Source organism: Melospiza georgiana, chromosome 2 (genome assembly GCF_028018845.1).
Source record: "Melospiza georgiana isolate bMelGeo1 chromosome 2, bMelGeo1.pri, whole genome shotgun sequence".
NCBI lineage: Eukaryota > Metazoa > Chordata > Aves > Passeriformes > Passerellidae > Melospiza > Melospiza georgiana.
Genome location: NC_080431.1, coordinates 95,357,998 through 95,382,790, shown reverse-complemented (window position 1 = coordinate 95,382,790; position 24,793 = coordinate 95,357,998).

Sequence of the window (24,793 nt, the reverse complement as noted above, 5' to 3'; positions counted from 1 at the left end):
CCAGCTGGCTCCTTTGAATCCACGATACGCAGGATGTTTCCCAGACCAGAGGTGGCACCAGTGGCCAGTCGGGCCAGTTTGATGGTGCAAAGTGGCTCCTGCAATTTGCCATCCAGAAGCGGGGTAGCTTACTTTTGTTTGCCAGGGAAACGGGCCGAGGTTTTTGTCTGGGGTCCTATGGCTGGGAGTGACCGGCTGGCTCCTGAAAATCCACGATAGGCAGGATGGTTACCAGACCCATGGTGGCACCAGTGCCAAGTTGGGCTGTTTTTGTAGTACCAAGTGCGTCCTGCAATTTGCCCTCCAGAAGAGGGGCAGTTGAGTTTTGTTTGCCAGAGAAAAGGGCCGTGGTTTGTGCTTGAGGGCATATGGCTGAGAGTGGCCGGCTGGCCCCTGAAAATCCACGTTACGCAGCATGGTTCCCAGACCAAAGGTGGCACCAGTGCCAAGTCGGGCTGGTTTGATGGTGCAAAGTGTCTCCTGCAATCTGCCATCCAGAAGCGGGGTAGCCGATTTTTGTTTGCAAGAGAAAAGATCTTTGGTTTTTTTTGGGCGCCTGTGACTGGGAGTGGCCGGCTGGCTCATTAGAATCCACGATACGCAGCATGGTTCCCAGACCAGAGGTGGCACCAGTGCCAAGTCGGGCTGGTTTGATAGTACCAAGTGGCTCCTGCAATCTGCCATCCAGAAGCGGGGTAGCTTACTTTTGTTTGCCAGGGCAACGGGCAGAGCTTTGTGTCTGGGGCCTATGGCTGAGAGTGACCGGCTGGCTCCTGAAAAGCTACGATAGGCAGGATGGTGACCAGACCCATGGAGGCACCAGTGCCAAGTTGGGCTGGTTTGATAGTACCAAGTCGCTCCTGCAATCTGCCATCCAAAAGCAGGGCAACTGAGTTTTGTTTGCCAGAGAAAAGCGCTGTTGTTTGTGTTTGGGGTCCTGTGGCTGGGAGTGGCCGGCTGGCTCCTTAGAATCCACGATACGCAGGATGGTTCCCAGACCCAAGGTGGCACCAGTGCCAAGTCGGGCTGGTTTGATAGTACCAAGTGGTTCCTGCAATCTGCCATACAGAAGCGGGGCAGCTTACTTTTGTTTACCATGGAAATGGGCCGAGCTTTGTGTCTGGGCGCCTATGGCTGGGAGTGACCGGCTGGCTCCTGAAAAGCTACGATAGGCAGGATTGTGACCAGACCCATGGTGGCACCAGTGCCAAGTTGGCTGGTTTGATAGCACCAAGTGGCTCCTGCAATCTGCCATCAAAAAGTTGGCAGTCGAGTTTTGTTTTCCAGGGAAAAGCGCCGTTGTTTGTGTTTGGGGCCCTGTGGCTGGGAGTGGCCGGCTGGCCCCTGAAAATCCACGATAGGCAGAATGGTTCCCAGACCCAAGGTGGCACCAGTGCCAAGTTGGGCTGTTTTTGTAGTACCAAGTGCGTCCTGCAATTTGCCTTCCAGAAGCGGGGCAGTTGAGTTTTGTTTGCCAGAGAAAAGGGCCGTGGTTTGTGTTTGAGGGCATATGGCTGAGAGTGGCCGGCTGACCCCACAAAATCCACAATAGGCAGGATGGTTCCCAGAGCCAAGGTGGCACCAGTGCCAAGTCGGGCTGGTTTGATAGTACTAAATAGCTCCTGCAATCTGCCATCCAGAAGCGGGGTAGCTTAATTTTGTTTGTCAGGGAAACGGGCAGAGCTTTGTGTCTGGGGTCCTGTGGCTGGGAGTGGCCGGCTGGCTCCTTAGAATCCACGATACGCAGGATGGTTCCCAGACCAGTGGTGGCACCAGTGCCAAGTTGGGCTGGTTTGATAGTACCAAGTGGCTCCTGCAATCTGCCATCAAAAAGTTGCCAGGCGAGTTTTGTTTTCCAGGGAAAAGCACCGTTGTTTGTGTTTGGGGGCCTGTGGCTGCGAGTGGCCGGCTGGCTAATTAGAATCCACGATACGCAGGATGGTTCCCAGACCCGAGGTGGCACCAGTGCCAAGTCGGGATAGTTTGATGATGCAAAGTGCGTCCTACAATCTGCCATCCAGAAGCGGGGCAGCTTACTTTTGTTTTCCATGGAAACTGGCCGAGGTTCCTGTCTGGGGGTCTATGGCTGGGAGTGACCACCTGGCTCCTGAAAAGCTATGCTAGGCAGGATGGTTCCCAGACCCATGGTGGCACCAGTGCCAAGTCGGGCTGGTTTGATAGTACCAAGTGGCTCCTGCAATCTGCCATCCAGAAGCGGGGCAGCTTACTTTTGTTTGCCAGGGAAACGGGCCGAGGTTTTTGTCTGGGGGCCTATGGCTGGGAGTGACCGGCTGGCTCCTGAAAAGCTACGATAGGCAGGATGGTGACCAGACCCATGGTGGCACCAGTGCCAAGTTGGGCTGGTTTGATAGTACCAAGTGGCTCCTGCAATCTGCAATCAAAAAGTTGGCAGGCGAGTTTTGTTTTCCAGGGAAAAGCGCCGTTGTTTGTGTTTGGCTGCCTGTGGCTAGGAGTGGCCGCCTGGCGCCTTAGAATCTACGTTACGCAGCATGGTTCCCAGACCCAAGGTGGCACCAGTGCCAAGTCGGGCTGGTTTGATAGTACCAAGTGGCTCCTGCAATCTGCCATCCAGAAGCGGGGCAGCTTACTTTTGTTTGCCAGGGAAACGGGCAGAGCTTTGTGTCTGGGGGCCTATGGCTGGGAGTGACCACCTGGCTCCTGAAAAGCTACGATAGGCAGGATGGTGACCAGACCCATGGTGGCACCATTGCCAAGTTGGGCTGGTTTGATAGTACCAAGTGGCTCCTGCAATCTGCCATCAAAAATTTGGCAGGCCAGTTTTGTTTTCCAGGGAAAAGCGCCGTTGTTTGTGTTTGTGGGCCTGTGGCTGGGAGTGGCCAGCTGGCTCCTTAGAATCCACGATACGCAGGATGGTTCCCAGACCAGAGGTGGCACCAGTGCCAAGTCGGGCTGGTTTGATGGTTCAAAGTGGCTCCTGCAATCTGCCATCCAGAAGTGGAGTAGCTTACTTTTGTTTGCCAGGGAAACGGGCAGAGCTTTTTGTCTGGGGCCTATGGCTGGGAGTGACCGGCTGGCTCCTGAAAAGCTACGATAGGCAGGATGGTGACCAGACCCATGGAGGCACCAGTGCCAAGTTGGGCTGGTTTGATAGTACCAAGTCGCTCCTGCAATCTGCCATCCAAAAGCAGGGCAACTGAGTTTTGTTTGCCAGAGAAAAGCGCTGTTGTTTGTGTTTGGGGTCCTGTGGCTGGGAGTGGCCGGCTGGCTCCTTAGAATCCACGATACGCAGGACAGTTCCCAGACCAGAGGTGGCACCAGTGCCAAGTCGGGCTGGTTTGATAGTACCAAGTGGCTCCTGCAATCTGCCGTCAAAAAGTTGGCAGGCGCATTTTGTTTTCCAGGGAAAAGCGCCGTTGTTTGCGTTTGGGGCCCTGTGGTTGGGAGTGGCCGGCTGCCTCCTTAGAATCCACGATACGCAGGATGGTTTCCAGGCCCAAGGTGGCACCAGTTCCAAGTCGGGCTGGTTTGATGGTTCAAAGTGGCTCCTGCAATCTGCCATCCAGAAGCGGGGCAGCTTACTTTTGTTTGCCAGGGAAACGGGCCGAGGTTTTGTGTCTGGGGGCCTATGGCTGGGAGTGACCGGCTGGCTCCTGAAAAGCTACGATAGGCAGGATGGTGACCAGACCCATGGTGGCACCAGTGCCAAGTTGGGCTGGTTTGATAGTACCAAGTGGCTCCTGCAATCTGCCATCAAAAAGTTGGCAGTCGAGTTTTGTTTTCCAGGGAAAAGCGCCATTGTTTGTGTTTGGGGGCCTGTGGCTTGGAGTGGCAAACCGGATCCTTAGAACCCACGATAAGCAGGATGGTCCCCAGACTAGAGGTGGCAGCAGTGCCAAGTCGGGCTAGTTTGATTGTGCAAAGTGGCTCCTGCAATCTGCCATGCGGAAGCGGGTTAACTTACTTTTGTTTGCCAGGGAAACGGGCCGAGGATTTTGTCTGGGGGCCTATGGCTGGGAGTGACCGGCTGGCTCCGGAAAAGCTACGATAGGCAGTATGGTGACCAGACCCATGGTGGCACCAATGCCAAGTTGGGCTGGTTTGATAGTACCAAGTGGCTCCTGCAATCTGCCATCAAAATTTGGCAGGCGAGTTTCGTTTTCCAGGGAAAAGCGCCGTTGTTTGTATTTGGGGGCCTAGGGCTGGGAGTAGCCGCCTGGCGCCTTAGAATCTACGTTACGCAGCATGGTACCCAGAGCCAAGGTTGCACCAGTGCCAAGTCGGGCTGGTTTGATAGTACCAAGTGGCTCCTGCAATCTGCCATCCAGAGGCGGGGCAGCTTACTTTTGTTTGCCAGGGAAACGGGCCGAGGTTTGTGTCTCGGGGCCTATGGCTGGGAGTGACCGGCTGGCTCCTGAAAAGCTACGATAGGCAGGATTGTGACCAGACCCATGGTGGCACCAGTGCCAAGTTGGGCTGGTTTGATAGTACCAAGTGGCTCCTGCAATCTGCCATCAAATATTTGGCAGGCCAGTTTTGTTTTCCAGGGAAAAGCGCCGTTGTTTATGTTTGTGGGCCTGTGGCTGGGAGTGGCCAGCTGGCTCCTTAGAATCCACGATACGCAGCATGGTTCCCAGACCAGAGGTGGCACCAGTGCCAAGTCGGGCTGGTTTGATGGTTCAAAGTGGCTCCTGCAATCTGCCATCCAGAAGCGGGGTAGCTTACTTTTGTTTGCCAGGGAAACGGGCAGAGCTTTGTGTCTGGGGCCTATGGCTGGGAGTGACCGGCTGGCTCCTGAAAAGCTACGATAGGCAGGATGGTGACCAGACCCATGGAGGCACCAGTGCCAAGTTGGGCTGGTTTGATAGTACCAAGTCGCTCCTGCAATCTGCCATCCAAAATCAGGGCAACTGAGTTTTGTTTGCCAGAGAAAAGCGCTGTTGTTTGTGTTTGGGGTCCTGTGGCTGGGAGTGGCCGGCTGGCTCCTTAGAATCCACGATACGCAGGATGGTTCCCAGACCCAAGGTGGCACCAGTGCCAAGTTGGGCTGTTTTTGTAGTACCAAGTGCGTCCTGCAATTTGCCTTCCAGAAGCGGGGCAGTTGAGTTTTGTTTGCCAGAGAAAAGGGCCGTGGCTTGTGTTTGAGGGCATATGGCTGAGAGTGGCCGGCTGACACCACAAAATCCACAATAGGCAGGATGGTTCCCAGAGCCAAGGTGGCACCAGTGCCAAGTCGGGCTGGTTTGATAGTACTAAATAGCTCCTGCAATCTGCCATCCAGAAGCGGGGTAGCTTAATTTTGTTTGTCAGGGAAACGGGCAGAGCTTTGTGTCTGGGGTCCTGTGGCTGGGAGTGGCCGGCTGGCTCCTTAGAATCCACGATACGCAGGATGGTTCCCAGACCAGTGGTGGCACCAGTGCCAAGTTGGGCTGGTTTGATAGTACCAAGTGGCTCCTGCAATCTGCCATCAAAAAGTTGCCAGGCGAGTTTTGTTTTCCAGGGAAAAGCACCGTTGTTTGTGTTTGGGGGCCTGTGGCTGCGAGTGGCCGGCTGGCTAATTAGAATCCACGATACGCAGGATGGTTCCCAGACCCGAGGTGGCACCAGTGCCAAGTCGGGATAGTTTCATGGTGCAAAGTGGCTCCTGCAATCTGCCATCCAGAAGCGGGGCAGCTTACTTTTGTTTTCCATGGAAACTGGCCGAGGTTCCTGTCTGGGGGTCTATGGCTGGGAGTGACCTCCTGGCTCCTGAAAAGCTATGCTAGGCAGGATGGTTCCCAGACCCATGGTGGCACCAGTGCCAAGTTGGGCTGGTTTGATAGTACCAAGTGGCTCCTGCAATCTGCCATCAAAATGTTGGCAGGCGAGTTTTGTTTTCCGGGGAAAAGCGCCGTTGTTTGTGTTTGGGGGCCTGTGGCTGGGAGTGGCTGCCTGGCGCCTTAGAATCTACGTTACGCAGCATGGTTCCCAGAGCCAAGGTGGCACCAGTGCCAAGTCGGGCTGGTTTGATAGTACCAAGTGGCTCCTGCAATCTGCCATCCAGAAGCGGGGCAGCTTAATATTGTTTGCCAGGGAAACGGGCCGAGGTTTGTGTTTGGGGGCCTATGGCTGAGAGTGACCGGCTAGGTCCTGAAAAGCTACGATAGGCAGGATGGTGACCATACCCATGGTGGCACCAGTGCCAAGTTGGGCTGGTTTGATAGTACCAAGTGGCTCCTGCAATCTGCCATCAAAAAATTGGCAGGCCAGATTTGTTTTCCAGGGAAAAGCGCCGTTGTTTGTGTTTGGGGGCCTGTGGATGTGAGTGGCCGGCTGGCTCCTTAGAATCCACGATACGCAGGATGGTTCCCAGACCCGAGGTGGCACCAGTGCCAAGTCGGGCTGGTTTGATGGTTTAAAGTGGCTCCTGCAATCTGCCATCCAGAAGCGGGGTAGCTTACTTTTGTTTGCCGGGGAAACGGGCAGAGCTTTGTGTTTGGGGCCTATGGCTGGGAGTGACCGGCTGGCTCCTGAAAAGCTACGATAGGCAGGATGGTGACCAGACCCATGGTGGCACCAGTGCCAAGTTGGGCTGGTTTGATAGTACCAAGTGGCTCCTGCAATCTGCAATCAAAAAGTTGGCAGGCGAGTTTTGTTTTCCAGGGAAAAGCGCCGTTGTTTGTGTTTGGCGGCCTGTGGCTAGGAGTGGCCGCCTGGCGCCTTAGAATCTACGTTACGCAGCATGGTTCCCAGACCCAAGTTGGCACCAGTGCCAAGTCGGGCTGGTTTGATAGTACCAAGTGGCTCCTGCAATCTGCCATCCAGAAGCGGGGCAGCTTACTTTTGTTTGCCAGGGAAACGGGCCGAGGTTTGTGTCTGGGGGCCTATGGCTGGGAGTGACCACCTGGCTCCTGAAAAGCTACGATAGTCAGGATGGTGACCAGACCCATGGTGGCACCATTGCCAAGTTGGGCTGGTTTGATAGTACCAAGTGGCTCCTGCAATCTGCCATCAAAAATTTGGCAGGCCAGTTTTGTTTTCCAGGGAAAAGCGCCGTTGTTTGTGTTTGTGGGCCTGTGGCTGGGAGTGGCTGGCTGGCTCCTTAGAATCCACGATACGCAGGATGGTTCCCAGACCAGAGGTGGCACCAGTGCCAAGTCGGGCTGGTTTGATGGTTCAAAGTGGCTCCTGCAATCTGCCATCCAGAAGCGGAGTAGCTTACTTTTGTTTGCCAGGGAAACGGGCAGAGCTTTTTGTCTGGGGCCTATGGCTGGGAGTGACCGGCTGGCTCCTGAAAAGCTACGATAGGCAGGATGGTTACCAGACCCATGGAGGCACCACTGCCAAGTTGGGCTGGTTTGATAGTACCAAGTCGCTCCTGCAATCTGCCATCCAAAAGCAGGGCAACTGAGTTTTGTTTGCCAGAGAAAAGCGCTGTTGTTTGTGTTTGGGGTCCTGTGGCTGGGAGTGGCCGGCTGGCTCCTTAGAATCCACGATACGCAGGATGGTTCCCAGACCCAAGGTGGCACCAGTGCCAAGTCGGGCTGGTTTGATAGTACCAAGTGGTTCCTGCAATCTGCCATACAGAAGCGGGGCAGCTTACTTTTGTTTACCATGGAAATGGGCCGAGCTTTGTGTCTGGGCGCCTATGGCTGGGAGTGACCGGCTGGCTCCTGAAAAGCTACGATAGGCAGGATGGTGACCAGACCCATGGTGGCAGCAGTGCCAAGTCGGGCTGGTTTGATAGTACCAAGTGGCTCCTGCAATCTTCCATCAAAATTTGGCAGGCGAGTTTTGTTTTCCAGGGACAAGCGCCGTTGTTTGTGTTTGGGGGCCTGTGGCTGGGAGTGGCCGGCTGGCTCCTTAGAATCCACGATACGCAGGACAGTTCCCAGACCAGAGGTGGCACCAGTGCCAAGTCGGGCTGGTTTGATAGTACCAAGTGGCTCCTGCAATCTGCCGTCAAAAAGTTGGCAGGCGCATTTTGTTTTCCAGGGAAAAGCGCCGTTGTTTGCGTTTGGGGCCCTGTGGTTGGGAGTGGCCGGCTGCCTCCTTGGAATCCACGATACGCAGGATGGTTTCCAGGCCCAAGGTGGCACCAGTTCCAAGTCGGGCTGGTTTGATGGTTCAAAGTGGCTCCTGCAATCTGCCATCCAGAAGCGGGGCAGCTTACTTTTGTTTGCCAGGGAAACGGGCCGAGGTTTTGTGTCTGGGGGCCTATGGCTGGGAGTGACCGGCTGGCTCCTGAAAAGCTACGATAGGCAGGATGGTGACCAGACCCATGGTGGCACCAGTGCCAAGTTGGGCTGGTTTGATAGTACCAAGTGGCTCCTGCAATCTGCCATCAAAAAGTCGGCAGTCGAGTTTTTTTTTCCAGGGAAAAGCGCCATTGTTTGTGTTTGGGGGCCTGTGGCTTGGAGTGGCAAACCGGATCCTTAGAACCCACGATAAGCAGGATGGTCCCCAGACTAGAGGTGGCAGCAGTGCCAAGTCGGGCTAGTTTGATTGTGCAAAGTGGCTCCTGCAATCTGCCATGCGGAAGCGGGTTAACTTACTTTTGTTTGCCAGGGAAACGGGCCGAGGATTTTGTCTGGGGGCCTATGGCTGGGAGTGACCGGCTGGCTCCGGAAAAGCTACGATAGGCAGTATGGTGACCAGACCCATGGTGGCACCAATGCCAAGTTGGGCTGGTTTGATAGTACCAAGTGGCTCCTGCAATCTGCCATCAAAATTTGGCAGGCGAGTTTCGTTTTCCAGGGAAAAGCGCCGTTGTTTGTATTTGGGGGCCTAGGGCTGGGAGTGGCCGCCTGGCGCCTTAGAATCTACGTTACGCAGCATGGTACCCCGAGCCAAGGTGGCACCAGTGCCAAGTCGGGCTGGTTTGATAGTACCAAGTGGCTCCTGCAATCTGCCATCCAGAGGCGGGGCAGCTTACTTTTGTTTGCCAGGGAAACGGGCCGAGGTTTGTGTCTCGGGGCCTATGGCTAGGAGTGATCGGCTGGCTCCTGAAAAGCTACGATAGGCAGGATGGTGACCAGACCCATGGTGGCACCAGTGCCAAGTTGGGCTGGTTTGATAGTACCAAGTGGCTCCTGCAATCTGCCATCAAAAAGCTAGCAGGCGAGTTTTGTTTTCCAGGGAAAAGCGCCGTTGTTTATGTTTGTGGGCCTGTGGCTGGGAGTGGCCAGCTGGCTCCTTAGAATCCACGATACGCAGCATGGTTCCCAGACCAGAGGTGGCACCAGTGCCAAGTCGGGCTGGTTTGATGGTTCAAAGTGGCTCCTGCAATCTGCCATCCAGAAGCGGGGTAGCTTACTTTTGTTTGCCAGGGAAACGGGCAGAGCTTTGTGTCTGGGGCCTATGGCTGGGAGTGACCGGCTGGCTCCTGAAAAGATACGATAGGCAGGATGGTTACCAGACCCATGGAGGCACCAGTGCCAAGTTGGGCTGGTTTGATAGTACCAAGTCGCTCCTGCAATCTGCCATCCAAAAGCAGGGCAACTGAGTTTTGTTTGGCAGAGAAAAGCGCTGTTGTTTGTGTTTGGGGTCCTGTGGCTGGGAGTGGCCGGCTGGCTCCTTAGAATCCACGATACGCAGGATGGTTCCCAGACCCAAGGTGGCACCAGTGCCAAGTCGGGCTGGTTTGATAGTACCAAGTGGTTCCTGCAATCTGCCATCCAGAAGCGGGGCAGCTTACTTTTGTTTACCATGGAAATGGGCCGAGCTTTGTGTCTGGGCGCCTATGGCTGGGAGTGACCGGCTGGCTCCTGAAAAGCTACGATAGGCAGGATTGTGACCAGACCCATGGTGGCACCAGTGCCAAGTTGGCTGGTTTGATAGCACCAAGTGGCTCCTGCAATCTGCCATCAAAAAGTTGGCAGTCGAGTTTTGTTTTCCAGGGAAAAGCGCCGTTGTTTGTGTTTGGGGCCCTGTGGCTGGGAGTGGCCGGCTGGCCCCTGAAAATCCACGATAGGCAGAATGGTTCCCAGACCCAAGGTGGCACCAGTGCCAAGTTGGGCTGTTTTTGTAGTACCAAGTGCGTCCTGCAATTTGCCTTCCAGAAGTGGGGCAGTTGAGATTTGTTTGCCAGAGAAAAGGGCCGTGGTTTGTGTTTGGGGGCATATGGCTGAGAGTGGCCGGCTGACCCCACAAAATCCACGATAGGCAGGACGGTTCCCAGAGCCAATGTGGCACCAGTGCCAAGTCGGGCTGGTTTGATAGTACTAAATAGCTCCTGCAATCTGCCATCCAGAAGCGGGGTAGCTTAATTTTGTTTGTCAGGGAAACGGGCAGAGCTTTGTGTCTGGGGTCCTGTGGCTGGGAGTGGCCTCCTGGCTCCTTAGAATCCACGATACGCAGGATGGTTCCCAGACCAGTGGTGGCACCAGTGCCAAGTAGGGCTGGTTTGATAGTACCAAGTGGCTCCTGCAATCTGCCATCAAAAAGTTGCCAGGCGAGTTTTGTTTTCCAGGGAAAAGCAACGTTGTTTGTGTTTGGGGGCCTGTGGCTGGGAGTGGCCGGCTGGCTAATTAGAATCCACGATACGCAGGATGGTTCCCAGACCCAAGGTGGCACCAGTGCCAAGTTGGGCTGGTTTGATAGTACCAAGTGGCTCCTGCAATCTGCCATCCAGAAGCGAGGTAGCTTACTTTTGTTTGCCGGGGAAACGGGCAGAGCTTTGTGTTTGGGGCCTATGGCTGGGAGTGACCGGCTGGCTCCTGAAAAGATACGATAGGCAGGATGGTTACCAGACCCATGGAGGCACCAGTGCCAAGTTGGGCTGGTTTGATAGTACCAAGTCGCTCCTGCAATCTGCCATCCAAAAGCAGGGCAACTGAGTTTTGTTTGGCAGAGAAAAGCGCTGTTGTTTGTGTTTGGGGTCCTGTGGCTGGGAGTGGCCGGCTGGCTCCTTAGAATCCACGATACGCAGGATGGTTCCCAGACCCAAGGTGGCACCAGTGCCAAGTCGGGCTGGTTTGATAGTACCAAGTGGTTCCTGCAATCTGCCATCCAGAAGCGGGGCAGCTTACTTTTGTTTACCATGGAAATGGGCCGAGCTTTGTGTCTGGGCGCCTATGGCTGGGAGTGACCGGCTGGCTCCTGAAAAGCTACGATAGGCAGGATTGTGACCAGACCCATGGTGGCACCAGTGCCAAGTTGGCTGGTTTGATAGCACCAAGTGGCTCCTGCAATCTGCCATCAAAAAGTTGGCAGTCGAGTTTTGTTTTCCAGGGAAAAGCGCCGTTGTTTGTGTTTGGGGCCCTGTGGCTGGGAGTGGCCGGCTGGCCCCTGAAAATCCACGATACGCAGAATGGTTCCCAGACCCAAGGTGGCACCAGTGCCAAGTTGGGCTGTTTTTGTAGTACTTTGTAGTACCAAGTGCGTCCTGCAATTTGCCTTCCAGAAGTGGGGCAGTTGAGTTTTGTTTGCCAGAGAAAAGGGCCGTGGTTTGTGTTTGAGGGCATATAACTGAGAGTGGCCGGCTGACCCCACAAAATCCGCGATAGGCAGGACGGTTCCCAGAGCCAATGTGGCACCAGTGCCAAGTCGGGCTGGTTTGATAGTACTAAATAGCTCCTGCAATCTGCCATCCAGAAGCGGGGTAGCTTAATTTTGTTTGTCAGGGAAACGGGCAGAGCTTTGTGTCTGGGGTCCTGTGGCTGGGAGTGGCCGGCTGGCTCCTTAGAATCCACGATACGCAGGATGGTTCCCAGACCAGTGGTGGCACCAGTGCCAAGTAGGGCTGGTTTGATAGTACCAAGTGGCTCCTGCAATCTGCCATCAAAAAGTTGCCAGGCGAGTTTTGTTTTCCAGGGAAAAGCACCGTTGTTTGTGTTTGGGGGCCTGTGGCTGGGAGTGGCCGGCTGGCTAATTAGAATCCACGATACGCAGGATGGTTCCCAGACCCGAGGTGGCACCAGTGCCAAGTTGGGATAGTTTGATAGTACCAAGTGGCTCCTGCAATCTGCCATCCAGAAGCGAGGTAGCTTACTTTTGTTTGCCGGGGAAACGGGCAGAGCTTTGTGTTTGGGGCCTATGGCTGGGAGTGACCGGCTGGCTCCTGTAAAGCTACGATAGGCAGGATGGTTACCAGATCCATGGAGGCACCAGTGCCAAGTTGGGCTGGTTTGATAGTACCAAGTGGCTCCTGCAATCTGCCATGCAGAAGCGGGGCAGCTTACTTTTGTTTGCCAGGGAAACGTGCCGAGGTTTTTGTCTCGGGGCCTATGGCTGGGAGTGACCGGCTGGCTCCGGAAAAGCTACGATAGGCAGGATTGTGACCAGACCCATGGTGGCACCAGTGCCAAGTTGGGCTGGTTTGATAGTACCAAGTGGCTCCTGCAATCTGCCATCAAAAAGTTGCCAGGCGAGTTTTGTTTTCCAGGGAAAAGCGCCGTTGTTTGTGTTTGGCGGCCTGTGGCTAGGAGTGGCCGCCTGGCGCCTTAGAATTTACCTTACGCAGCATGGTTCCCAGACCCAAGGTGGCACCAGTGCCAAGTTGGGCTGGTTTGATAGTACCAAGTGGCTCCTGCAATCTGCCATCCAGAAGCGGGGCAGCTTACTTTTGTTTGCCAGGGAAACGGGCCGAGGTTTGTGTCTGGGGGCCTATGGCTGGGAGTGACCACCTGGCTCCTGAAAAGCTACGATAGGCAGGATGGTGACCAGACCCATGGTGGCACCATTGCCAAGTTGGGCTGGTTTGATAGTACCAAGTGGCTCCTGCAATCTGCCATCAAAAATTTGGCAGGCCAGTTTTGTTTTCCAGGGAAAAGCGCCGTTGTTTGTGTTTGTGGGCCTGTGGCTGGGAGTGGCCAGCTGGCTCCTTAGAATCCACGATACGCAGGATGGTTCCCAGACCAGAGGTGGCACCAGTGCCAAGTCGGGCTGGTTTGATGGTTCAAAGTGGCTCCTGCAATCTGCCATCCAGAAGCGGGGTAGCTTACTTTTGTTTGCCAGGGAAACGGGCAGAGCTTTTTGTCTGGGGCCTATGGCTGGGAGTGACCGGCTGGCTCCTGAAAAGCTACGATAGACAGGATGGTGACCAGACCCATGGAGGCACCAGTGCCAAGTTGGGCTGGTTTGATAGTACCAAGTGGCTCCTGCAATCTGCCATCAAAAAGTTGCCAGGCGAGTTTTGTTTTCCAGGGAAAAGCGCCGTTGTTTGTGTTTGGGGCCCTGTGGTTGGGAGTGGCCGTCTGTCGTCTTAGAATCCACGTTACGCAGCATGGTTCCCAGATCCAAGGTGGCACCAGTGCCAAGTTGGGCTGTTTTTGTAGTACCAAGTGGCTCCTGCAATTTGCCTTCCAGAAGTGGGGCAGTTGAGTTTTGTTTGCCAGAGAAAAGGGCCGTGGTTTGTGTTTGAGGGCATATGGCTGAGAGTGGCCGGCTGACCCCACAAAATCCACGATAGGCAGGACGGTTCCCAGAGCCAATGTGGCACCAGTGCCAAGTCGGGCTGGTTTGATAGTACTAAATAGCTCCTGCAATCTGCCATCCAGAAGCGGGGTAGCTTAATTTTGTTTGTCAGGGAAACGGGCAGAGCTTTGTGTCTGGGGTCCTGTGGCTGTGATTCGCCGGCTGGCTCCTTAGAATCCACGATACGCAGGATGGTTCCCAGACCAGTGGTGGCAGCAGTGCCAAGTAGGGCTGGTTTGATAGTACCAAGTGGCTCCTGCAATCTGCCATCAAAAAGTTGCCAGGCGAGTTTTGTTTTCCAGGGAAAAGCACCGTTGTTTGTGTTTGGGGGCCTGTGGCTGGGAGTGGCCGGCTGGCTAATTAGAATCCACGATACGCAGGATGGTTCCCAGACCAGAGGTGGCACCAGTGCCAAGTTGGGCTGGTTTGATAGTACCAAGTGGCTCCTGCAATCTGCCATCCAGAAGCGAGGTAGCTTACTTTTGTTTGCCGGGGAAACGGGCAGAGCTTTGTGTTTGGGACCTATGGCTGGGAGTGACCGGCTGGCTCCTGAAAAGCTACGATAGGCAGGATGGTTACCAGACCCATGGTGGCACCAGTGCCAGGTCGGGCTGGTTTGATAGTACCAAGTGGCTCCTGCAATCTGCCATCCAGAAGCGGGGCAGCTTACTTTTGTTTGTCAGGGAAACGGGCAGAGCTTTGTGTCTGGGGTCCTGTGGCTGGGAGTGGCCTCCTGGCTCCTTAGAATCCACGATACGCAGGATGGTTCCCAGACCAGTGGTGGCACCAGTGCCAAGTAGGGCTGGTTTGATAGTACCAAGTGGCTCCTGCAATCTGCCATCAAAAAGTTGCCAGGCGAGTTTTGTTTTCCAGGGAAAAGCAACGTTGTTTGTGTTTGGGGGCCTGTGGCTGGGAGTGGCCGGCTGGCTAATTAGAATCCACGATACGCAGGATGGTTCCCAGACCCAAGGTGGCACCAGTGCCAAGTTGGGCTGGTTTGATAGTACCAAGTGGCTCCTGCAATCTGCCATCCAGAAGCGAGGTAGCTTACTTTTGTTTGCCGGGGAAACGGGCAGAGCTTTGTGTTTGGGGCCTATGGCTGGGAGTGACCGGCTGGCTCCTGAAAAGATACGATAGGCAGGATGGTTACCAGACCCATGGAGGCACCAGTGCCAAGTTGGGCTGGTTTGATAGTACCAAGTCGCTCCTGCAATCTGCCATCCAAAAGCAGGGCAACTGAGTTTTGTTTGGCAGAGAAAAGCGCTGTTGTTTGTGTTTGGGGTCCTGTGGCTGGGAGTGGCCGGCTGGCTCCTTAGAATCCACGATACGCAGGATGGTTCCCAGACCCAAGGTGGCACCAGTGCCAAGTCGGGCTGGTTTGATAGTACCAAGTGGTTCCTGCAATCTGCCATCCAGAAGCGGGGCAGCTTACTTTTGTTTACCATGGAAATGGGCCGAGCTTTGTGTCTGGGCGCCTATGGCTGGGAGTGACCGGCTGGCTCCTGAAAAGCTACGATAGGCAGGATTGTGACCAGACCCATGGTGGCACCAGTGCCAAGTTGGCTGGTTTGATAGCACCAAGTGGCTCCTGCAATCTGCCATCAAAAAGTTGGCAGTCGAGTTTTGTTTTCCAGGGAAAAGCGCCGTTGTTTGTGTTTGGGGCCCTGTGGCTGGGAGTGGCCGGCTGGCCCCTGAAAATCCACGATACGCAGAATGGTTCCCAGACCCAAGGTGGCACCAGTGCCAAGTTGGGCTGTTTTAGTAGTACTTTGTAGTACCAAGTGCGTCCTGCAATTTGCCTTCCAGAAGTGGGGCAGTTGAGTTTTGTTTGCCAGAGAAAAGGGCCGTGGTTTGTGTTTGAGGGCATATAACTGAGAGTGGCCGGCTGACCCCACAAAATCCGCGATAGGCAGGACGGTTCCCAGAGCCAATGTGGCACCAGTGCCAAGTCGGGCTGGTTTGATAGTACTAAATAGCTCCTGCAATCTGCCATCCAGAAGCGGGGTAGCTTAATTTTGTTTGTCAGGGAAACGGGCAGAGCTTTGTGTCTGGGGTCCTGTGGCTGGGAGTGGCCGGCTGGCTCCTTAGAATCCACGATACGCAGGATGGTTCCCAGACCAGTGGTGGCACCAGTGCCAAGTAGGGCTGGTTTGATAGTACCAAGTGGCTCCTGCAATCTGCCATCAAAAAGTTGCCAGGCGAGTTTTGTTTTCCAGGGAAAAGCACCGTTGTTTGTGTTTGGGGGCCTGTGGCTGGGAGTGGCCGGCTGGCTAATTAGAATCCACGATACGCAGGATGGTTCCCAGACCCGAGGTGGCACCAGTGCCAAGTTGGGATAGTTTGATAGTACCAAGTGGCTCCTGCAATCTGCCATCCAGAAGCGAGGTAGCTTACTTTTGTTTGCCGGGGAAACGGGCAGAGCTTTGTGTTTGGGGCCTATGGCTGGGAGTGACCGGCTGGCTCCTGTAAAGCTACGATAGGCAGGATGGTTACCAGATCCATGGAGGCACCAGTGCCAAGTTGGGCTGGTTTGATAGTACCAAGTGGCTCCTGCAATCTGCCATGCAGAAGCGGGGCAGCTTACTTTTGTTTGCCAGGGAAACGTGCCGAGGATTTTGTCTCGGGGCCTATGGCTGGGAGTGACCGGCTGGCTCCGGAAAAGCTACGATAGGCAGGATTGTGACCAGACCCATGGTGGCACCAGTGCCAAGTTGGGCTGGTTTGATAGTACCAAGTGGCTCCTGCAATCTGCCATCAAAAAGTTGCCAGGCGAGTTTTGTTTTCCAGGGAAAAGCGCCGTTGTTTGTGTTTGGCGGCCTGTGGCTAGGAGTGGCCGCCTGGCGCCTTAGAATTTACGTTACGCAGCATGGTTCCCAGACCCAAGGTGGCACCAGTGCCAAGTTGGGCTGGTTTGATAGTACCAAGTGGCTCCTGCAATCTGCCATCCAGAAGCGGGGCAGCTTACTTTTGTTTGCCAGGGAAACGGGCCGAGGTTTGTGTCTGGGGGCCTATGGCTGGGAGTGACCACCTGGCTCCTGAAAAGCTACGATAGGCAGGATGGTGACCAGACCCATGGTGGCACCATTGCCAAGTTGGGCTGGTTTGATAGTACCAAGTGGCTCCTGCAATCTGCCATCAAAAATTTGGCAGGCCAGTTTTGTTTTCCAGGGAAAAGCGCCGTTGTTTGTGTTTGTGGGCCTGTGGCTGGGAGTGGCCAGCTGGCTCCTTAGAATCCACGATACGCAGGATGGTTCCCAGACCAGAGGTGGCACCAGTGCCAAGTCGGGCTGGTTTGATGGTTCAAAGTGGCTCCTGCAATCTGCCATCCAGAAGCGGGGTAGCTTACTTTTGTTTGCCAGGGAAACGGGCAGAGCTTTTTGTCTGGGGCCTATGGCTGGGAGTGACCGGCTGGCTCCTGAAAAGCTACGATAGGCAGGATGGTGACCAGACCCATGGAGGCACCAGTGCCAAGTTGGGCTGGTTTGATAGTACCAAGTGGCTCCTGCAATCTGCCATCAAAAAGTTGCCAGGCGAGTTTTGTTTTCCAGGGAAAAGCGCCGTTGTTTGTGTTTGGGGCCCTGTGGTTGGGAGTGGCCGTCTGTCGTCTTAGAATCCACGTTACGCAGCATGGTTCCCAGATCCAAGGTGGCACCAGTGCCAAGTCGGGCTGGTTTGATAGTACCAAGTGGCTCCTGCAATCTGCCATCCAGAAGCGGGGCAGCTTACTTTTGTTTTCCTTGGAAACGGGCCGAGGTTTCTGTCTGGGGGTCTATGGCTGGGAGTGACCTCCTGGCTCCTGAAAAGCTATGCTAGGCAGGATGGTGACCAGACCCATGGTGGCACCAGTGCCAAGTTGGGCTGGTTTGATAGTACCAAGTGGCTCCTGCAATCTGCCATCAAAATGTTGGCAGGCCAGTTTTGTTTTCCGGGGAAAAGCGCCGTTGTTTGTGTTTGGGGGCCTGTGGCTCGGAGTGGCCGGGTGGCTGCTTAGAATCCACAATACGCAGGATGGTTCCCAGGCCAGAGGTGGCCCCAGTGTCAAGTTGGGCTGGTTTGATGGTGCAAAGTGGCTCCTGCAATCTGCCATCCAGAAGCGGGGTAGCTTACATTTGTTTGCCAGGGAAATGGGCCGAAATTCTTGTCTGGGGTCCAGTGCCTGGGGCTGGATGGCTGGCCGCTGAAAAGCTACGATAGGCAGGATGGTGACCAGACCCATGGTGGCACCAGTGCCAAGTCGGGCTGGTTTGATAGTACCAAGTGGCTCCTGCAATCTGCCATCCAGAAGCGGGGCAGCTTAATTTTGTTTGCCAGGGAAACGGGCCGAAGTTTGTGTCTAGAGGCCTACGGCTGGGAATGACCGGCTGGCTCCTGAAATGCTACGATAGGCAGGATGGTGACCAGACCCATAGTGGCACCAGTGCCAAGTTGGGCTGGTTTGATAGTACCAAGTGGCTCCTGCACTCTGCCATCAAAAAGCTAGCAGGCGAATTTTGTTTTCCAGGGAAAAGCGCCGTTGTTTGTGATTGGGGGCCTGTGGCTGGGAGTGGCTGGCTGGCTCCTTAGAACCCACGATACGCAGCATGGTTCCCAGACCCAAGGTGGCACCAGTGCCAAGTCGGGCTGGTTGGATGATGCCAAGTTGCTCCTGCAATCTGCCATCCAGAAGCGGGGTAGCTTACTTTTGTGTGCCAGGGAAACAGGCCGAGGTTTGTGGCTGGGGGCCCATGGCTGGGAGTGACCGGCTGGCTCCTGAAAAGCTACGATAGGCAGGATGGTGACCAGACCCATGGTGGCACCAGTGCCAAGTTGGGCTGGTTTGATAGTACCAAGTGGCTCCTGCAATCTGCCATCAAAAAGCTGGCAGGCCAGTTTTGTTTTACAGGGAAAAGCACCGTTGTTTTTGTTTGGGGGCCTGTGGCTGGGAGTGGCCAGCTGGCTACTTAGAATCCACGATACGCAGGATGGTTCCCAGACCCAAGTTGGCACCAGTGCTAAGTCGGACTGGTTTGATACTACCAAGTGGCTCCTGCAATCTGCCATCCAGAAGCGGGGCAGCTGAATTTTGTTTTCCATGGAAATGGGCCGAGGTTTCTGTCTGGGGGTCTATGGCTGGGAGTGACCTCCTGGCTCCTGGAAAGCTATGCTAGGCAGGACGGTGACCAGACCCATGGTGGCACCAGTGCCAAGTTGGGCTGGTTTGATAGTACCAAGTGGCTCCTGCAATCTGCCATCAAAATGTTGGCAGGCGAGTTTTGTTTTCCGGGGAAAAGCGCCGTTGTTTGTGTTTGGGCGCCTGTGGGTCGGAGTGGCCGGGTGGCTGCTTAGAATCCACAAAACGCAGGATGGTTCCCAGGCCAGAGGTGGCACCAGTGTCAAGTTGGGCTGGTTTGATGGTGCAAAGTGGCTCCTACAATCTGCCATCCAGAAGCGGGGTAGCTTACTTTTGTTTGCCATGGAAACGGGCCGAAATTCTTGTCTGGGGGCCAGTGCCTGTGGCTTCCTGGCTGGCCCCTGAAAAGCTACGATAGGCAGGATGGTGACCAGACCCATGGTGGCACCAGTGCCAAGTTGGGCTGGTTTGATAGTACCAAGTGGCTCCTGCAATCTGCCATCCAGAAGCGGGGCAGTTGAGTTTTTTTTGCCAGAGAAAAGGGCCGTGGTTTGTGTTTGGGGGCATATGGCTGAGAGAGGCTGGCTGGCTCCTTAAAATCCACGATAGGCAAGATGGTTCCCAGATCCAAGGTGGCACCAGTGCCACGTCTGGCTGGTTTGATAGTACTAAATAACTCCTGCAATCTGCCATCCAGAAGCGGGGCAGCTTACTTTTGTTTGCCAGGGAAACGGGCCGAGGTTTTTGTCTGGGGGCCTATGGCTGGAAGTGACCGGCTGGCTCCTGAAAAGCTACGATAGGCAGGATGGTGACCAGATTCATGGTAGCACCAGTGCCAAGTTGGGCTGGTTTGATAGTACCAAGTGGCTCCTGCAATCTGCCATCAAAAAGTTGGCAGGCGAGTTTTGTTTTCCAGGGAAAAGCGCCGTTGTTTGTGTTTGGGGGCCTGTGGCTGGGAGTGGCCGGCTGGCGCCTTAGAATCTACGTTACGCAGCATGGTTCCCAGAGCCAAGGTGGCACCAGTGCCAAGTTGGGCTGGTTTGATAGTACCAAGTGGCTCCTGCAATCTGCCATCAAAAAGTTGGCAGGCCAGTTTGGTTTTTCAGGGAAAAGCGCCGTTGTTTGTGTTTGGGGGCCTGTGGCTGGGAGTGGCCAGCTGGCTCCTAAGAATCCACGATACGCAGGATGGTTTCCAGACCAGAGGTGGCACCAGTGCCAAGTCGGGCTGATTTGATGGTTCAAAGTGTCTCCTGCAATCTGCCATCCAGAAGCGGGGTAGCTTACTTTTGTTTGCCAGGGAAACGGGCAGAGCTTTGTGTCTGGGGCCTATGGCTGGGACTGACCGGCTGGCTCCTGAAAAGCTACGATACGCAGGATGGTGACCAGACCCATGGAGGCACCAGTGCCAAGTTGGGCTGGTTTGATAGTACCAAGTGGCTCCTGCAATCTGCCATCCAAAAGCAGGGCAGCTGAGTTTTGTTTGCCAAAGAAAAGGGCTGTGGTATGTGTTTGGGTCCTGTGGCTGGGAGTGGCCGGCTGGCTCCTTAAATTCCATGATACGCAGCATCGTTCCCAGACCCAAGGTGGCACCAGTGCCAAGTTGGGCTGGTTTGACAGTGTCAAGCGCCTCCTGCAATCTCCCATCCACAAGTGGGGCAGCTGAGATTTTTTTGCCTGTGAATCGGGCCGTTGTTTTTGATTGGGGTCTCTGGCCGAGAGTGGTCGGCTGGCTCCTGACAATCCACAATACGCAGGATGGTTCCCAGACCCAAGGTGGCACCAGTGCCAAGTTGGGCTGGTTTGATTTTACCAAGTGAGTCCTGCAATCTGCCATCCAGATGCGGGGCAGCTGAGTTTTGTTTGCCAGAGAAAAGGGCCGTGGTTTTTGTTTGGGGGCCTATGGCTCAGAGTGGCCGGCTGGCCCCTGAAAATCCACGATAGGCAGAATGGTTCCCAGACCCAAGGTGGCACCAGAGCCAAGTCGGGCTGGTTTGATGGTGCAAAGTGGCTCCTGCAATCTGCCATCCCGACGCGGGGCAGCTGATTTTTGTTTGCCAGAGAACAAGTCCGTGGTTCATTTTTGGGGGCATATGGCTGGGAGTGGCCGGCTGGCTCCTTAAAAAGCTCGATACGCAGGATGGTTCCCAGGCCAGAGGTGGCACCAGTGCCAAGTTGGGCTGTTTTTGTAGTACCAATTGCGTCCTGCAATTTGCCTTCCAGAAGAGGGGCAGTTGATTTTTGTTTGCCAGAGGAAAGGGCCGTGGTTTGTGTTTGAGGGCATATGGCTGAGAGTGGCCGGCTGACTCCTGAAAATCCACAATAGGCAGTATGGTTCCCAGAGCCAAGGTGGCACCAGTGCCAAGTCGGGCTGGTTTGATAGTACTAAATAGCTCCTGCAATCTGCCATCAAAAAGTTGGCAGGCGAGTTTTGTTTTCCAGGGAAAAGCGCCGTTGTTTTTGTTTGGGGGCCTGTGGCTGGGAGTGGCCGGCTGGCTCCTTAGAATCCACGATACGCAGGATGGTTCCCAGACCAGAAGTGGCACCAGTGCCAAGTTGGGCTGGTTTTGTAGTAGCAAGTGGCTCCTGCAATTTGCCATCCAGAAGAGGGGCAGTTGAGTTTTGTTTGCCAGAGGAAAGGGCCGTGGATTTTGTTTGGGGGTACATGGCTGAGAGTGGCCGGCTGGCCCCTGAAAATCCACGATAGGCAGGATGGTTCGGAGATCCAAGGAGGAACCAGTGCCGAGTCGGGCTGGTTTTATATTGCAATGTGGCTCCTGCAATCGGCCATCAAAAAGTTGGCAGGCGAGTTTTGCTTTCCAGGGAAAAGCGCCGTTGTTTGTGTTTGGGGGCCTGCGGCTGGGAGTGGCCAGCTGGCTCCTTTGAATCCACGATACGCAGGATGTTTCCCAGACCAGAGGTGGCACCAGTGGCAAGTCGGGCCAGTTTGATGGTGCAAAGTGGCTCCTGCAATTTGCCATCCAGAAGCGGGGTAGCTTACTTTTGTTTGCCAGGGAAACGGGCCGAGGTTTGTGTCTGGCGGCCTATGGCTGAGAGTGACCGGCTGGCTCCTGAAAAGCTACGATAGGCAGGATGGTTACCAGACCCATGGTGGCACCAGTGCCAAGTTGGGCTGTTTTTGTAGTACCAAGTGCGTCCTGCAATTTGCCCTCCAGAAGAGGGGCAGTTGAGTTTTGTTTGCCAGAGAAAAGGGCCGTGGTTTGTGCTTGAGGGCATATGGCTGAGAGTGGCCGGCTGGCCCCTGAAAATCCACGTTACGCAGCATGGTTCCCAGACCAAAGGTGGCACCAGTGCCAAGTCGGGCTGGTTTGATGGTGCAAAGTGTCTCCTGCAATCTGCCCTCCAGAAGCGGGGTAGCCGATTTTTGTTTGCAAGTGAAAAGATCTTTGGTTTTTTTTGGGCGCCTGTGACTGGGAGTGGCCGGCTGGCTCATTAGAATCCACGATACGCAGCATGGTTCCCAGAGCCAAGGTGGCACCAGTGCCAAGTTGGGCTGGTTTTGTAGTAGCAAGTGGCTCCTGCAATTTGCCATCCAGAAGAGGGGCAGTTGAGTTTTGTTGGCCAGAGGAAAGGGCCGTGGTTTTTGTTTGGGGGTACATGGCTGAGAGTGGCCGGCTGGCCCCTGAAAATCCACGATAGGCAGGATGGTTCCGAGATCCAAGGTGGGACCAGTGCCAAGTCGGGCTGGTTTTATGTTACAAAGTGGCTCCTGCAATCTGCCATCAAAAAGATTGCAGGCCAGTTTTGTTTTCCAGGGAAAAGCGCCGTTGTTTGTGTTTGGGGAACTGTGGCTGGGAGTGGCCGGCTGGCTCCTTAGAATCCACGATACGCAGGATGGTTCCCAGACCCAAGGTGGCAGCAGTGCCAAGTTGGGCTGGTTTGAAGGTGCAAAGTGGCTCCTCTAATCTGCCATCCAGAAGCGGGGCAGCTTACTTTTGTTTGCCAGGGAAACGGGCAGAGCTTTGTGTCTGGGGGCCTATGGCTGAGAGTGGCCAACTGGCTCCTTAAAATGCACGATACGCAGGATGGTGACCAGACCCAATGTGGCACCAGTGCCAAGTCGGGCTGGTTTTGTAGTACCAAGTGCGTCCTGCAATTTGCCATTCAGAAGAGGGGCAGTTGAGTTTTGTTTACCAGAGTAAAGTTCCGTGGTTTGTGTTTGGGGGCCTATGGCTGAGAGTGGCCGACTGGCCCCTGAAAATCCACGATAGGCAGGATGGTTCCCAGATCCAAGGTGGCACCAGTGCCAATTCGGGCTGGTTTGATGGTGCAAAGTGGCTCCTGCAATCTGCCATCCAGACGCGGGGCAGCGGATTTTTGTTTGCTGGAGAAAAGTTCCGTGGTTTGTTTTTGGCGGTATATGGATGGGAGTGGCCGGCTGGCTCCTTAAAAAGCCCGATACGCAGGATGGTTCCCTGACCCAAGGTGGCATCAGTGCCAAGTCGGGCTGTTTTCGTAGTACCAAGTGCGTCCTGCAATTTGCCGTCCAGAAGAGGGGCAGTTGAGTTTTGTTTGCCAGAGAAAAGGGCCGTGGTTTGTGTTTGGGGGCATATGGCAGAGAGTGGCCGGCTGGCCCCTGAAAATCCACGATAGGCAGGATGGTGACCAGACCCATGGTGGCAGCAGTGCCAAGTTGGGCTGGTTTGATAGTACCAAGTGGCTCCTGCAATCTGCCATCAAAAAGTTGGCAGGAGAATTTTGTTTTCCAGGGAAAAGCGCCGTTGTTTGTGTTTGGCGGCCTGTGGCTGGGAGTGGCCGCCTGGCCCCTTAGAATCTACTTTACGGAGCATGGTTCCCAGACCCAAGGTGGCACCAGTGCCAAGTCGGGCTGGTTTGATAGTACCAAGTGGCTCCTGCAATCTGCCATCCAGAAGCGGGGCAGCTTACTTTTGTTTGCCAGGGAAACGGGCCGAGGTTTGTGACTGGGGGCCTAAGGCTGGGAGTGACCGGCTGGCCCCTGACAAGCTACGATAGGCAGGATGGTGACCAGACCCATGGTGGCACCAGTGCCAAGTTGGGCTGGTTTGATAGTACTAAGCGGCTCCTGCAATCTGCCATCAAAAATTTGGCAGGCGAGTTTTGTTTTCCAGGGAAAAGCGCCGTTGTTTGTGTTTGGGGCCCTGTGGCTGGGAGTGGCCGGCTGGCTCCTTAGAATCCACAGTACGCAGGATGGTTCCCAGACCCGAGGTGGCACCAGTGCCAAGTCGGGCTGGTTTGATGGCTCAAAGTGGCTCCTGCAATCTGCCATCCTGAAGCGGGGTAGCTTACTTTTGTTTGCCGGGGAAACGGGCAGAGATTTGTGTTTGGGGCCTATGGCGGAGAGTGACCGGCTGGCTCCTGAAAAGCTACGATAGGCAGGATGGTTACCAGACCCATGGAGGCACCAGTGCCAAGTTGGGCTGGTTTGATAGTACCAAGTGGCTCCTGCAATCTGCCATCCAGAAGCGGGGTAGCTTACTTTTGTTTGCCAGGGAAACGGGCCGAGGTTTGTGTCTGGCGGCCTATGGCTGGGAGTGACCGGCTGGCTCCTGAAAAGCTCCGATAGGCAGGATGCTGACCAGACCCATGGTGGCATCAGTGCCAGGTTGGGCTGGTTTCATAGTACCAAGTGGCTCCTGCAATCTGCCATCAAAAAGTTGGCAGGCGAGTTTTGTTTTCCAGGGAAAAGCGCCGTTGTTTGTGATTGGGGGCCTGTGGATGGGAGTGGCCGGCTGGCGCCTTACAATCTACGTTACGCAGCATGGTTCCCAGACCAGAGGTGGCACCAGTGCCAAGTCGGGCTGGTTTGATAGTACCAAGTGCGTCCAGCAATCTGCCATCCAGAAGCGGGGCAGCTTACTTTTGTTTGCCAGGGAAACGGGCCGAGGTTTTTTTCTGGGGGCCTATGGTTGGGAGTGTCCGGCTGGCTCCTGAAAAGCTACAGTAGGCAGGATGATTACCAGACCCATGGTGGGACCAGTGCCAAGTTGGGCTGATTTGATAGTACCAAGTGGCTCCTGCAATCTGCCATCAAAATTTGGCAGGCGAGTTTTGTTTTCCAGGGAAAAGCGCCGTTGTTTGTGTTTGGGGCCCTGTGGCTGGGAGTGGCCGCCTGTCGTCTTAGAATCCACGTTACGCAGCATGGTTCCCAGATCCAAGGTGGCACCAGTGCCAAGTCGGGCTGGTTTGATGGTACCAAGTGGCTCCTGCAATCTGCCATCCAGAAGCGGGGCAGCTTGCTTTTGTTTGCCAGGGAAACGGGCCGAGGTTTTTGTCTGGGGGCCTATGGCTGGGAGTGACCGGCTGGCTCCT